Source organism: Hyaena hyaena, unplaced genomic scaffold (genome assembly GCF_003009895.1).
Source record: "Hyaena hyaena isolate Hyena2069 unplaced genomic scaffold, ASM300989v1 scaffold_122, whole genome shotgun sequence".
NCBI classification, from domain to species: domain Eukaryota; kingdom Metazoa; phylum Chordata; class Mammalia; order Carnivora; family Hyaenidae; genus Hyaena; species Hyaena hyaena.
The window spans coordinates 200,983-217,353 of NW_024080754.1; positions in this window are offsets into that span (position 1 = coordinate 200,983).

Here is a 16,371-nt window from a genome sequence, read left to right on the forward strand (position 1 = left end):
TACAAATGATTTTCTCTTTTATACACTTTCAGATCCAAATAAAGGAGGAAAAGTGGAAAACTAAGAGAAGGAATATGTTCTGATTCTTCTACTGAGTTTTAATTTCCTACCACAGTGGTCACAAAGCTACTATGTGCAGCCCATTCTCTCCCATGTTGAAAAACTCTGTATTTCCCAGTACTCTGCAAGCCTAGGAGACAGTCTGACCTCAAGCCCACCCTTAGATTCCCTGAATGATTCCAGGGGCAGCCACATGGCACACAAGCATGTACACACATATGTGCACAATCACATGAACACACACATACATACATACAACTGCATTGCCATCCCTTTTCTAGCCCCATAGCCCATTTTCCCAAATGGGACAATTCTGATCCAACATGCACAACCTAGGCCTTACTGGTAGCCCTGAATGGAGTCACAAAAGAATTTGGTTAAAAACCGAGGCTAGCTTGAGTTGCAAAAGCTCAGCCTTTATTGACTACACGATGCTTGGGGATCCCAGAAATAAAAAAGAGTGATAACCCAGTTCAGTTCAGAAGGCCAGCCACCCAGGCAGTATGCTGCTGCAGCTTCGGGATGGCTCTCTTCATCTGCACCTGTACTTTAGTCCGAGGTGGCATTGACAGAAGGGAGTCTCGAACTTTAGGAAATGATTCAGTGGTGGTTAATTTCAGGGGTCCAAACGCCTAGCCCTTCTCACACCTTCACAGACACACATACACACACACACAAACCCTAATCACAAAAAGTGACTAGAAAACATTCTAGATATCAACTTAAACGGTGTATCTACTGGTGCAAACCTGCACTAACCCAAGACTCAGAAAGTAGCAAATATAAATAATTACGAATGCACAGAAAGCACTTCCAAAGAAGCTGAATCAGGTCAAGAATAAAAGGTGGTTCAGGACATCCAGTACAGAACTTTCTCCTTCCTTTAATCCCTGGGCAGAAAAGACTGCCTGAAATGCCTTTTAAAACTCTAACATTTTGGACATCTTACATACAGCTTACACATGGGGAGTCTATGATAACCAACCTGTTCCAAAAATCTAAACCCTTTCAGTCCCAGTGTGGCCATGTATGTAAGGCGGCCTCAGTGGACAAGAACTGTATTCTACCAAAGTCACATGGCCCCATTCTGTGCCTCTATACTGGCTCGGCACCCAATTCTCTCTCAGCAGAGACCCACAACCAGCCTCGGCCCCCTTCATTCTCTCACTCACCTCAGGTTTTTCCATCCATGCATGCCCCAACTGAACCCCCAACTCTTTCATTCCTTCATGGACTTCTACCAACGGAAGAAAAGTGCAGGATGGGACTCTTGCTGCTATACCTGTGGGGAAAAAACATAGGTTGAATGTTTGCACAACCATGGCTAAAAGCAGTGTTGCCCTTGACCTGGGTGGGGCCCCTACACTGAGACCTATGTTTTCGAAGTCTCATGCTGGCCCCTTGCCACAATCCCCCTCCCAAGTCAAGAAGCTCATGGAACCCAACTTGCTCATGCAGAACCTATGTCTCCCCTTGTAGACCAGACTCTGGGTATCTGGAGCTCTGAAATTCCTTCCCCAGCCATCACTAAGCGTGCTTCAAAGGCCAGGATGAAGTGCTTCATTCCTGAAGGCAGATGTCAGTGGCCCTTTGCTCCTCTTGGGGCAGAGGAGTAGCTAAGGGGCTGCTGTATTTAGGAACTATGGACACAGCTTTGAAGTGCTCACTGATATGTGGGGAGGTCCCTGTTAGCCCAGGAGGGTGCTGGTGGTAGGGGTGAGAAAGGGAGCAGGCCAACTCTCAGAGCGTCAAGATGCCACATTGTAGCACAGAACTCTGAGAAGTCTGAGAATTATGAATTTGTGCCTCGCGGGTCAATGTAAAGGTGTATTCATTAAGGAAGGAGAACAGAACAACTTCTATTTAACAGATTACTCACTTGAATTATAATTTTTCAATAGACATGGTTTGTGCACCTCAGTTTGCATTCTTGTTCTGCAGACAATATTAAGGACAGACCTGCTGAAAGGCCTGTATGCTTAAAGTTCATTGTCTAAAGTTCAAGAAACTAACCCCTGCAAGAGATCTACTCCTAAGTCTCAAGTCACAATTAAACTCTTTAGGACTTCCCTAGGACCAACATTGCTTTTCAAGATAACATGGTACCCAGTAAGTATCACTGCCGTCCATCCCACCAGGTTGTGCCTCAGGTAATCTCCAGAACTCCGTCCTGAATCAAGTATCTTCTCTGCTAGCCCTCCTCTCTGTCACATGCTAAAAATCCGCTGACATCATTTCAGTTAAAGCAGAATCTATTCCCATTGGGCTGTGTGTCTCCTAAACGTGGATATAACAGGAATAACATTTAAAATTACATCCATTCTCCACTCCTGCTTGCTCCCACTAGGAAGCATTGAAGCATTATGCCCATGGGGTGCCCGGGTGGCTCAGTCTGTGAAGCATCTGATCTTCGCTCAGGTCATGATTTCATGGCTCATGGATTCAAGCACCACAGGTTCTGGCTGTCAGCACAAGCCCACTTTGGATCCTCTGTTTCCCTCTCTCTGCCCTTCTGCCATTTGTGCTCTCTCTTCTCTCTCAAAATAAATAAATAAACTTTTTTAAAAAGGGCAGGGTGGATATCTGGGTGGCTCAGTCAGTTAAGCATCTGACTTTGGCTCAGGTAATGATCTTGTGGCTTGTGAGTTTCAGCCCGGTGTTTGGGCTCTGTGCTGACAGCTGGGAGCCGGGAGCCCGCTTCAGATTCTGTCTCCCTCTCTCTCTGCTCCTCCCCTGCTTGCATTCTGGCTCTCTCTCTCTCTCTCTCTCAAAAATATAAAAACATTAAAAAGTATTTTAAGAAGCCATTTAAGAATGCTCTTAATAATCCTGAAAAAAACTAACAATTTATTATGAAAACCAAGGTAAATAAGTAAGGAAGAAATAGCAGACACCCTGAAAGGCTAGCTGGGTCAGCACTGGAAAGAGCAGAGGTATACCAGAAGGATGGATTGTATAGGTTGGAAAGGAAACAGGAAGAAAGTGAGAAAAGCAATATGGGAGACAGAACCGAAGCAAGGAAGGTCTAGAGAGAGCTGAGAGAGAGAGAAGAAAGATTCAGAAGCAGCTACTATGTGGGTGAGATACTGAGAAAGACAGGCATAGAAGAAGAGAAGTGGCCACAAATGCTGCCACTACACCTACCCAGCGGGAGAGTCTTCTTCAGTTGCTTTGAATCTATGACATGCTTTGGCCAATAGAATGTGACAGAAGTGAAACTGTATAACTTTCAAGGCAGAGTCTAAGATCTGCAGTGGTCTCTTACACAAACGTGGAAGGGTCCCTCCCAGAAGCTGGCTGTCATGCTGTGAGAATTCAAAAGTCAGAGAGTGAAAAGAAATCAAGACATCTTGACTGACCATCTCAGTTGAGCTCTTGGCTGACAACCAGCATCTACGGCCAGCCCCGGGAACGAGCCGTGTTGGGTGTTCCAGCCAAATGAGTTTTCAAATGACTGCAGTACCTGCCAACAGCATGAGAAGAGAACTACCATCCAGATGATATCATCAACCTAGTTATTGATCTTAAGCCACGAAATTTGGGGGTGGTTTGCTATACAGCAGCAGATACCCAAAACATGGGAAAAGAAGATTTTTAAGACATTTAACTGAACGTTATGAATGTATTCTCTCTGTGTTCTCAAGAGATTGCACTGAAAAGAATTAATTTGCTTTTCAGTTACTTCTAGATGTCAGCTTAGTGTTGAGATAGAGCAGTGAGATATAAATGCCTTATATTGGGGTGCCTGGCAGGCTCAGTCACTGGAGTATGCCACCCTTAATATTGGGGTTGTGAGTTCAAGTCCCACATTGGGGGTAAGTTTACTTAAAAACAAAACAAAACAGGGGCACCTGGGTAGCATACTCAGTTAGGCATCCAACTTGAGCTCAGGACATGATCTTACAGTTCGTAAGTTCAAGCCCTACATTGGGCTCTCTGCTATCAGTGCAGAGCCCATTTCAAATCCTCTGTCTCCCTCTCTCTCTGCCTCCTCTCTCTGTCTCTCTCCCTCTCTCTCAAAAATAAACATTATATATATACGTATATATATGTATATATATATATGCCTTACATGGATAATACATGTAATACCAACTAGAAGTTCTGAGTAATCAGAACAAACTCATGCTTCTCATACCCATACAAAAAGTCCTGGATTTTCATGATAACAACTCAAAATATTAAAAATATGACAAGATGAAAAAGAAAATACAACTGGAAAAAGTCTCCAGTGATCCATTCAATTTATAGTGACTACAAATAGTCAAAATTCCATAGTTATCTCAATAGTCCCCCCCAAAAGCACTACCCACCAACCACTTCACTGTACTATCCTTATAGTGTACTATAACTGAGAACCCCCAAATGGTGTACTATCCTTAACAGAGTACCCAGTTCTCAGCAGCTAGACTGTGCCAATCTTATGGTCTGTTAACAAAACCTGGACTCTCCAGTATATGGGGGTCCCTATGTGCCACGGAGCCTTGACATCTCAAAGGGACACACGTATGTATGGTTGAGACAGGTTGAAAGCACACCAGGAGCCGCACCAATGCAATTTAGGTGATCATCACACACTGTGGGATTCCTGTTCCTTCATCCAGTCCTTTTGGCCACACTTGGAAATGACCGCAGCTGCTATGAGTCATTGCTATTTAATAGCAGTGCACAGTGTTGCCAAGCTTGGATCAGTGGAGTTGTTATTTTCTCTGCGCAATTCAGATGGTTGGCTTGTTTGCATCCTGGACTGCCACACCCACATGTTTAAAGATATTTAGCTTTAAAATCAGAGCAGAGTCAGATAAGCACTTAGCCTCCTTTCAAGTAGGAGTTATGAGTTAATGGCTGACTTGATGTAAACATTTGCCCACCCTTCAGATAAACCACTTGGTGCGAATACCGAAAACAGTCTGTCTCCTCCATGAGCAGAAAGGCCAGCGGTCCCAACCCCAGAAGGTCTGCGTCATGTAATCTAGAGCCGCCACCTTCTACTTCTTCAGCCAAACTACAAGGCTCATCAGAATCAGCTGAAATCCTAAAGACACAGATATTGCCCCATGTGCTGAGTCCCAAATGAAATGAATCTCTACCTTAGTCAACTCCAAGAAAGCACCAGAAATAGCTGGATCATGTGTTATGTAACCACATGCCCAAAGTGTCTCTTCCAATGTTGGAAACACCTTGGTCCATAAAGTAGGAATTAGCTAGAACCTTAGATCCAACATCAGAGCAAGGGAGGCTAATACTTCAGTTCCCCCTTTACATCAATATTATTTAAATATTTATCCAACATTCCTTTAGCAAGAATCTGGAACTAATTTTATGATTCTCAAAAATCATATGCAACTATTTAATTTATATTTGTTATTTGTATTTACTCCAGTGAGGAAAATTTAAGAAACATATGCAAACACTTTAACATGTAAATAATAAGGTAAACCACTGCAGTCCAATTTGTTCCTGACAAACTGGACCAAAATATGCCTTTGTGGGCAAAGACACATAAATCACCGTCTATACGGTCCAATCTGAATAGTATTTCAATCAAGGACACAAAGTCCAGCAACCAAAAAACTCATTTGTCACCTTCTGTGTCAGCGAGGATTACGTTTGACTGAGTGGCCAAATCGCCCTACGTTGGCTTTTTAAAACTAACTTAATGAAGACATTATTTACAGAATAGCTTAAATTATTAAAGTGTTCTGGTTAATCCTAATCTCCCTCGTTTTCACCAATCTCTGAGCTGCTCTGACCTGCATGGACAGCAACATTCAAGCTGTACATCCCTCTGGCTTAGGTGGCAAGTGAAAGGATACCATAATGATTTCCCATAATCCCCGCCCCCAACCCCTTACTTACACAGCTACAGTTCTGCCAGAGTTACTGTCCTTTGGAATCACAGGTCATATGAGGTAGCATCTCTTCTCTGACTCAAGCTCTGGCTCCACTGAATACTGTCCCTTCCCTTAATCTGTCAGAATCCCCACTGCTTCTAGCCCCTGGGTGTTGTACTATCTCTTCTTAGCTCCTGTGATGGTCAGTTTTGTGTGTCAACTTGCATGGGCCATGGGATGTCCAGATATTTTGTCAGACATTATTCTGAGTGTGTGTGTGGAGGTGTTTTTGGATGAGATTTAACAATTAAATTGGTAGGCCAAGTAAAGTGGATTGTCCTTCCTGATGTCGGTGGGCCTGATCCAATCAGTTGAATAACTGGATAGAGCAGAAAAGCTGACTCTTCTCTGAGTAAGACAGAATCCTCCTGCCTGGCGGTCTTCAGGCTAAGCTATCTGTAGCAACCAGTTGGTCTTTGGACTGAGACTGAGACATCAGTTCTGCAGACTTGAGATAATCAAGTAATAATTGATAATTATAACCAATTATAATCACATAATAATAATATATTATAATCATATAATCATAATCACATAAACCACTTCCAAGAAAGAAAGAAGGGGAGAAAGGAAACAAGGAAGGAGGGGGGAGGAAGGGAAGGTGGGTGGTTGACGGGTAGAAGGAAAGAAGAAAAGGAAGAAAGGAGGAGGAAAGAAAGAACCTAGTGGTTTTATTTCTCTGAAGAGCCATAACACATTTCCTGTATCCTCCCTCACGTCTCTGTAGAGTCTCTTCATTAAATTATTCTTTTTTTTTTTTAATTTTTTTTAAATGTTTTATTTATTTCTAGGAGAGAGACAGCATGAGTAGGGGAGGGTCAGAGAGAGAGGAAGCCACAGACTCTGAAACAGGCTCCAGGCTCTGAGCTGGCAGTCAGCACAGAGCCCGACGCGGGGCTCGAACCCACGAACCGTGAGATCATGACCCAAGCGAAAGTCGGACGCTCAACCAACTAAGCCACCCAGGCGCCCCTCATTAAATTATTCTTAAAGCCTTTGAGTCTTCCAGGCCTCTATCTGATACATAAGGTTTTCCTTTTTCTTCTCTTTTCACCTCACTGTGGCCAGAGGCAGGCAGTTCCATTTCAGGGTGGGAGATGCGCCATGTTGCTCCTTCCTCACCCTATGCTGCCACCCTTGACGAATGACTTCCACTGTTATGTTTCCAAGATATTCCATGTTCTGGAGCAATAACAGGAAATGGATCAAGAGCTTTCGCCCAGCAAGGCTTTATTCTGAAAAGTAATTTTGGCCTCTCCATTCATTTTATCCCATATCATCCTAGTCAGAATCACCTTTATGGCCCTCCAAACTGCAAGGGTGCTCGAGACACCGAGCACATTGCTTTCCAGGCTCTACATTAGAGAAAGGCAATGGGTTCATGGGCTAGGTGGCTGGAATTTCTAAACCCTCAGCCCCTGCCATACGTGGGTTTCTTGAACCTTATAACCACTTTCTTCCCATGCCACAGCTGCTCTTGTATCTCTTTTTATGCACAGCCCCTAAAAAAGAAACTTCTCCTCCTGACCCACCTGCAAGACTACTGTCCTTTCTGTAGTCATCCTTGTGTTTTGATTCTGCATTGTAAGGGACAAAAGAATCCTTCTGTCAAGGCAGCTACCCTCAAAGCGTGCAAAGAGGAACATAAATGGCCCACAAAAAGCTAGAATCCTCCTGACAGGCAGAGAAAAATGTAAGTCTGGGAACATTCATACATGAAGTAATGTGTACGGCATATCTCCCTTCAGAATCTGAGCTGCTGATAACTATCACCTTCAGCTAATGATCAACTGCTGGTCTTCGAGCTGGTGATACTACCTGTAATTATAGGGTATGATCTGCACTTACAAGCACTAAATTCCAAAGTAATTACATATGTCCTTTTTTTCTCTCAAGATTTCTAATGTCATTATGTTCACATAATAGCTGCCTCATCCCCTAGCATCACATCTATGTCCAGATAGGCTTTCTGGAACAGGAAAAGCCCTCCCTCAGTCCCCAGAGAGAGACACAAATTTATATATTTACGTATTATTATGTATTAATAATTATTTAGAGTGCAGTTTGTAGAAAGTTAACTGGCCCCAGACTTCCAAGTTACTCCCCTGGCCCTTTAGCGGCCTTTATAATCAGCTCTCTAGGCAGTTGCTCCCTATATCTCAAGAAATAAAGGAATACCCAAGCACAAAAAACAGTATTCAAGATAGAGGAATAGAAGACAAGCAAGTAAAAAAGCTAGGCCTTTGTCACTGAATCAGCCCCTGGCTCCTGGCTTTTTCTAAGCATCTCAGTATACTTAAGTATTCCTCATTGAGGGGAGCACCCCAACACTTAGATACCAAGGATGGATAGTTCAGCAACACTGGTCTGAAATAGTCTGAGGTCAATACTACAGAAAGACTTCCTGCATTTCAAAGATTACTACATCACTTCTAATATAATGACGAAGGAGATATTTGGAAATTGGAAGATCAGAGGCCTCTTATAGAAGGTGAAGCCCTAATTTCAGAAAAGATATATTGATTTTTCACATTATAACACCTTCAGATAGAATTGCCTTGGTGTTTTCCAGAATTATTGCTCTACTGCAATAGAACATATAAAATAAATATTCAACCAAAGTACCTTTAATAACTTCTGTCACTATTTCACATTTGCAGTTGTATTTCACAAAATTGATCACCACCTTTAATTCCAAACAATAATTATTATTAATCTGTTAAGCATAATTCTTGGTACTTATTAAAATGTAGTAAATAATTATTAATATTGTTATGTTAGATAACTTGGCATTATAAACCAAACAGAGAAGCCATGCAATGAGAATCCAGATGCTTCAAATCTGTACCTCTGTTTACTATTTTTACATGTACGCATTTGAGTTGTTGCTAAAACCCAGCTGCTTTCCATACATACTATCAGCCATGCCCTCTTCAAGCAATTGCAACTTCTCTTGATTAACCAAGAGTAGAATGACTCACTATGTCAGTAAGTGTTCTGAACCACTGACACAATCAAGGGGGTATGGCAGACATCGGTGGAGTTGTATGGCTTAAAAGGCATACCTCCTAAAGTGTGTGTGAGTCTCTGGACAGCAAAGCTCTGAAGTGTAATTTCTCTCACTTGAAATTTACATTTTAACGGGACCACTTTGGTCTAACAGTAGGTAAAGCTTTTCAGGCCCAAGCTCTGCGTTGGGCTCTGTGTTGACAGCTCAGAGTCTGAAGCCTCCTTCAGATTCTGTATCCCCCCTCCCCCCTCCCCGCCCCTCTCCTGCTCATGCTCTTTCTCTCAGTAATAAAGACGTAAAAAAAAATTTTTTTTAAATGACCAGAGATTGTTTTCAGCTTATACACAGAGAACGTTCTAGCCTCAAATTTAAGACAGCTATCTCTTTGATTCCTGATAAGAACCATTGTACTCTTCCTTCCAACATAGGATTGATTAGTACATCAAAAACAGGGAGCAATAACAAATCCCTATTTCTTGGAAAAAGTGGCTGTGAAACTTTCAGCACACATGCTACATGCCAAATACTCCCCAACTGTAGCCAACTTGTCAGCCGTGACCATGAGTGCACCCAATACAAAGAGCAGCAGCACAGCATCATCTAAGACCAGTAAAAGTAAACATGATTAATACAGCTGGCACCGACATAGCACTTCCTTTGTGCCAGGTATTCTTATAAGTGCTTTAATGTAAATAACTCAATCTCCACAATAGCCTGTATGGTAAGAACTATTATTGTCCCTATTTAAAAATTTTTTTAATGTTTATTTTTAAGAGAGAGAGACACAGAGCATGAGCAGGGAAGGGGCACAGAGAGGGAGACACAGAATCGGAAGCAGGCTCCAGGCTCTGAGCTGTCAGCACAGAGCCTGACACGGGGCTCACAAACCGTGAGATAATGACCTGAGCCGAAGTTGGACGCTTAACCGACTGAGCCCCCAGGAGCCCCTATTGTCCCTGTTTTAAAGATGAAGGAACCAGGAACAGGGGAGTTAAGCAATCTTGCTCATGGTCAACGGTAAGAAATTAGCAGTCTGTCCCCAGAGTCTGTGATCTTACCTATTATGCTGACCTCAAGGTATGCATTCCACCTTTAGGAAACTTAGAATCCTACTGGGGGGAAAAAATCATCAGATGAAAAAGATGTGAGAATACTCACCCAGTAAGGGATCAGACTGAAGGTAAAGGACTGGTAAGTGGCACACTCTATTTATAAGAAAAGCATTTTAATAGGCAGAGAACACCCCAATGCTGCTTTTATTAGAGACAAAGGATGCAAATATATCTTTGATCAATATTCTCTTTAACTTTATAGAATCATGGAGTGACAAAATATTTTCAAGTTGTACCTAAGAGCTCTACAGTTATGCTAGAAATTAGGATGGATTTCTAAAAACCAGGCTTAATTCTTCCCATGTGTCAAGAGCTGGCCAGCACAGTTTTCCAGGTATCCCAGGAGGCAGCTCTCTGAGTTTTATCTGCCTGGTTAGAGAAATAGCCTCACCAGTGCAGATAATTTAATAGGGATAGGAAGCTTCTAATAGAAGAGTATGGCCTTGCTGACCAGGCAGTAGCCATAAGAACAAACTACTTATAAACAGACCAGCTCCCCTGGGTTTGCCCAAGACCTTCTCAAGCTTAGCACTAAAAGTCCCATATTCTTGGAAGCCCTCTTTTCTGGGAATCCGGGGACCATCAGCCATCCCAGAGACAGTGCTATCTTTGGCCTTGGGCAAGGCAGCTGAGGGTTGAGGCAAAGAGTAGGGTGTTCAGGAAAAGACACTTATATTCCAATTCTGCCCCTGCCATTTACAGTATGACCTGGGACAAGTCATTTACCCTCTGAGACATCATTTTCTTTATCTGTAATATGAAGATAATGGCCCCATAACTTTTTGAGAATTTAATGAGAAACCATGAAAAGTTCCTGGAAAAGTATCTGGCATAAAGTAGTTGCCCAGCAAATGGTAGGTGTTATTACTATATTCCAGGAATCCTGAAGTCAAACTATAACTATATAAAAACTGTCTAGACAGGGTTTTTTTTCCAAGTGTGGAGGAGATATGTATCTATGACCATGATTATTTCAGCTTTTGAAAAGTCAATTCATTTGACGGGACTTATTTGTCAAAAATCCATGTTGACTCATGCCCAATTATTGTAAGATCAAGCACTTTCAAAATCCATTTATGAATAAAATTCAAATCATCTTCTCCAAAGTAAATATTTAAGGTAAAAGCATAATTGCCTACTACTTCCAGAAACATTTTTCTTTCAGTGAAAATTTTTGGAAGAAAGAGGTTGTGCAGAAACAAAATCATCCAAAATGTCCAATTATCTCAGTCAAACTATCATGTTTTCCACAAACTTCAGCTTTTATCTAACAGAGCTCTAGTTTATACTAAGTCCATTTTATGTTTTTATAAAGCTTATTTATTTATTTATTTTGAGAGAGAGTGCACACGCAGGGGAGGGTGGAGAGAAAGGGAAAGAGAGAATCCCAAGCAGGCTCCACACTGTCAGCACAGAGCCTAACACGGAGCTTGAACTCACAAACCATGAGATCATGACCTGAGCTGAAACCAAGAGTCACCAACTGAGCCACCCAGGAACCCTGGTAGACTACGTACATTTTAAAGTGTTAATTAGAAGAGAACAAATATGTAATCCTATGCTTTAAGTTAATAAGACCCATTAAATCCTATGATTTTTACTTTGTACTATTTATTTTTATTTATTTATGATTTTTATTTTTTATTGATGCTAATTCATTTTTTACCAATTACTTTTGTGTCCTATGCTCTTCTCCACATACCTAATACAATTTTCCACACTTGAATTTTTAATTACATACATAAGGAGCATTTTTATTAACTAATTTTAAAATTCAATCTCTGTCCATCTTCTCCTACATAAGGACCTTTAAGCATAGATAGAAGGGTGAGGCCCTAGCATCTATTTTTCTATCTAGGAAGTCTTTTCTCTTCCACTGAATATGACATCGAATAAGAATTTTCAAATCTCAAACCAAAAGTTTTATTACTAAAATTGTTTTTCTACTTTATTTTTGAGAATCATTTTACATTCGAGCTCATAAAAATTTCAGTTTATGATATGATACAATTCAAGCTAAGCAGTCAAAAGATTCTGAGAAGGAAACTTGAATTGCTCAGAGAAAGTGTGAAATCCCATGTGCTACTAAAATCAAAGGACTGTCTTGATCAAAATTTTCTGAATACGTTGCAAGTGGATAATTCATTTTAAAAACTCCCCACCCACATTGTTCTCTGAAGCATGTCTCAAAGTCCTAACCTTCTTATTCCTTAGTATAGAATACGTGTTGGTTTCTTTTTCTCAACATGTACTTTTTTAAAAGTCAAAGATGTAATGTTCAATCTCGGGACGTTACAGGAAATATGATTTAGATTCTTCTCATTTCTGCAACATAATACACACACACATAAAAAAAAAAAAAGTCCCCTCTCCATACTGCTCATGTTCGTTCTTAAATACCATCTCTTTAAATAGACTTTGTCAATATCTTAAAAAACAAGGGCCTATATTTTTTACATCTCTCTTGTTTTCTGCCCCCAGATTTCTGGTAACTATAGGACCTGCCAATGACCTCTTGAACTATTTCCAACACAGGGCTCAGAAAATTTGAGCATGATTCATATTGGACAGAGAAGATTCTGAATAAAAGTCTGTCTTCCTAATATATTATACTTTTATAGAAGCACATTAGATCTGTCAGAGAAGTTAATATTTACAAATCGAATTTGTTGCCAATGTTACAAGCAAATTACTTTACAAATGGCTGATTTGGAACTTCAGGGGCACTAAGATTTGCTGAAGTACCTTATTTACTCAGTGCTTTTAAAATGTATTGTATCAGCACGTTGTAATTCCATCTGCTCTACTGAACCAGCCAAGCGAAAATAAATTCGCCTGAATGCCTAAGGTAGCTGGTCATAAACCTGTTGTTCAGTTCTGATCCTTAGGAGAAAAACCCAAACTTAAAACACAGATTGCTCCAACATTTCTCTACCACTCTCAGGATTTCAAACACCTGTAATCTCAAACACCCACCACTGCAACCAAACAGAATTTGTTTGCTGGAGGGAAAACGCAAGTGGGTAGGTTTCTGAGAGGTCATGTGCAGACATTCCATTTTCAGGGGTTAACTTAACTTTCTCCTTTCTGAATTGCTCTTTATTGGCAAAATGACCCAAAAGTCTGTTAAATAACTATTCTTTCACCTCATGTGATTATGAAACCCAGCTTTAATCTCCGAGGGAGATAATTCAGCCTGAAAATCATCAAAGAAACAAAAGCAGTTCTACCTTTTTCATTGACTACTTGTTACACTACGTATAACGTTCCTGCTGATATCCTGACCTGTTTTTTTAAAAAGGAAAGTTTTCAAACACCATGAAAGTACATATTATTTTATCACTTTTCATTGAAATGTTATTGTATATTTTCAAGAATCTTGAAACTGGTTTCTTATAGAAAGAAAACTTAAACATTTCTAGGTAGGTTTAATTTTGTCCACAAGAAACTTAAGATTTAAGAAATTAATTTATTAGAATGAATATTGTTTATCCTGTTGACAAAAAGTAAAGGAAAATGAGTATTACCTGCAATTAAAATAGAATATAACCAAATTGTGTGAGTTGCCATGTCAGAAAGTTAGTATCATCGTTGTGTCTTTAGGATATTTTTCTCATTTATAATAAATTTAGATTTCTAATACAATTAAATAAAATGCCTAAATTGTGTAACAAAATATTTTCATACCACTGAAAACCTCTGCAGCCAAGAACTTAATAGGTTTTGGTGATTTGTCGTGAAATTTTCACCTAATTTGTAAGTGCAAGCTAAAAGCTTCTTCAGTGTTTTCACATGACTAATAGTTTATTTGGCTGATATTTTCTCTTTAAAAATGTTTTCTCTGAAGTGCCTGGGTGGCTCAGTCAGTTAAGCGTCCAACTCTCGGTTTCAGCTCAGGTCATGATCTCACAATTTGTGAGTCTGAGCCCCACATTGGGCTCAGCTCTGATTGGGCAGAGTATGCTTGGGATTCTGTCTCTCTCTGCCGCCCTCCTGCTCTCTAAATAAATAAATAAACTAACTAAAAAAATGTTTAAAAATGTTTTCTCTACTAACCTGTCTTCTAAATACAAATAGAGATAATCTCCTTGATTCTAAGAGCTTTCCACACCATGCAAAAAGTTAAAAGGATAATTGGACTGCTTCTTATACTCTCTAGCTCTGTAAATCCTTCTTCATAATCCATCTCTAACATTCTTCTTTCTTTTTCTTTTGAAATCTGTTTTTATCACTTTCTAGATTTTCTTTTTTTTTTTTTTTTATAGTTTGTTGTCAAGTTGGTTTCCATATAACACCCAGTGCTCATCCCAACAGGTGCCCTTCTCCATGCCCATCATCCATTTTCCCCTCTCCCCCACCCCCGGCAGCCCTCAGTTTGTTCTCAGTATTTAAGAGTCTTTTATGGTTTGCCTCTCTCCCTCTCCTTAACTATTGTTTCTCTTCCTCTCCCCCATGGTCCTCTGTTAAGTTTCTCCTTCTAACATTGTTCGTACTATGGTAAAGCTAATTGAAAAATAAAATGATAAATGAGCTAGCATTGAAATTTTAAGAACAGCAGCTATGACTGCATAACAAGACACAGAAGGGTGATATCTGTCTTTTCCCATAGCAAAAACCTTAGGAGGGATCATTAGAATCACTAAGTGTGATTAACTCAGTGCATTTTAACCATGCAACTCTCGGCATTAGGAAGAAGTTAACAGGATAGCTTGCCCAAACACAAAGGATAAGAAGTGCCCAAATAAAAAACTGTGGTTGATGCTAAATGGTGGGGAAAATAGGCCAGAAAATATCGGGACTGGTAGTCAACTCAGCTGATGGATACAGGAATGTGTGAGGTACAGAAGTGATAAAGCGTGGGGTAAGGAAACCACAGGCAAGACACAAAGTACTCTAGAGAAATGTCTAGAGGAAAAAAGCCAATAAATCAGTTTTGTGTCATCCAGTAACAAAAGAAGTAGATTCCCAAGGACCATGTGGTAGACAGAATAATGGCTTCCCAAAGATGTCCGTGTTCTAATCCCTAGAACCTATGACTATGTTACATTACATGACAAAAACACTTAAGGTTGTTTTTCAGGTGACCTTAAAATAGGGATATTTTCTGGATTATCTGGGTAGTCCCAATGGCATCATATGGTTCTTCAGAAACGGAAAAAAAAGAAACAAAAAGAAGGGAATCAGAAAAAGAGATGCGACAAGGGAGGGGAGTCAGAGAGACACTATGTTGCTGGCTTTGAAGATGAAAAGTAGGCCCCCAAGCCAAGGAATATGAGCCCCTAGAAGCTGAACAAAGCAGAGAAACAGATTCTCCCTTAGAACCTCAAGGAAGGATTGTAGCCTTACCAACACCTTGATTTTAGCCCAATGAGGTCAGTATCTAACTTCTGACCTATCAAAGTATGAAATCATAATTTTCTGTGGTTTTAGGCCATTAAGTTTGTGGCATTCTGTTAGAGAGTGATAGAAAACCAACACAGATCTGTACCCAAGAATTAAGAACAAATAAGGTATTCAATGAATGTTTGTTGAAAGAATGAAAAAAAAATAATGAATAAAGAAATATGGGGCAGTTAGCAACCACATTCCAAGTTCCCTCAAACTTAAGAGAATCTTCACCAGCCACATAACATGATGACAAACAAGTGACTCAGAGACTCATCATCTTCCATGAACTTTTCTATTCTATTGAGTGTGGATAAAACCTGTCTCATAGAAATTACGTGTTAGAGAGAGACAGACAGACAGACAGATAGACAGACTTAAACAAATATGTGAAGAGGTTCTCAACATCATTCATCATCAAGGCATTGCAAATCAATACCACAATGAGATAACCCCCTCACACTTGTTAGAATGACTATTATCAAAAAGATAAGAAGGAGGCAATAGTGCTGGTGAGGATGTGGAGAGAAGGGTTGCCTGTGCACTGTTGGTGAGAATGTAAATCAGTGCAGACACTATGAAACACATTGTGAAGTTTCTTCCAAAACTAAAAAATAGACCAACCATATGATCTATCAATTCCATTTCTGAATTTGTATCTGAAGAAAATTAAGTTACTATCTTAAAGAGATATCTGCACCCCCATGTTCTTTGCAACATTATTTACAGCAGCCAAGACATAGAAACAACCTAAGTATCTATCAGAATGGATAAAGAAAATGTGAGATAGATGATAGATAGATAGATAGATAGATAGATAGATAGATAGATAGAAGATAGAGATACATATGCCACATTTATTTTATATATACTTATATATAACATATATACCACATTTATTATATATACA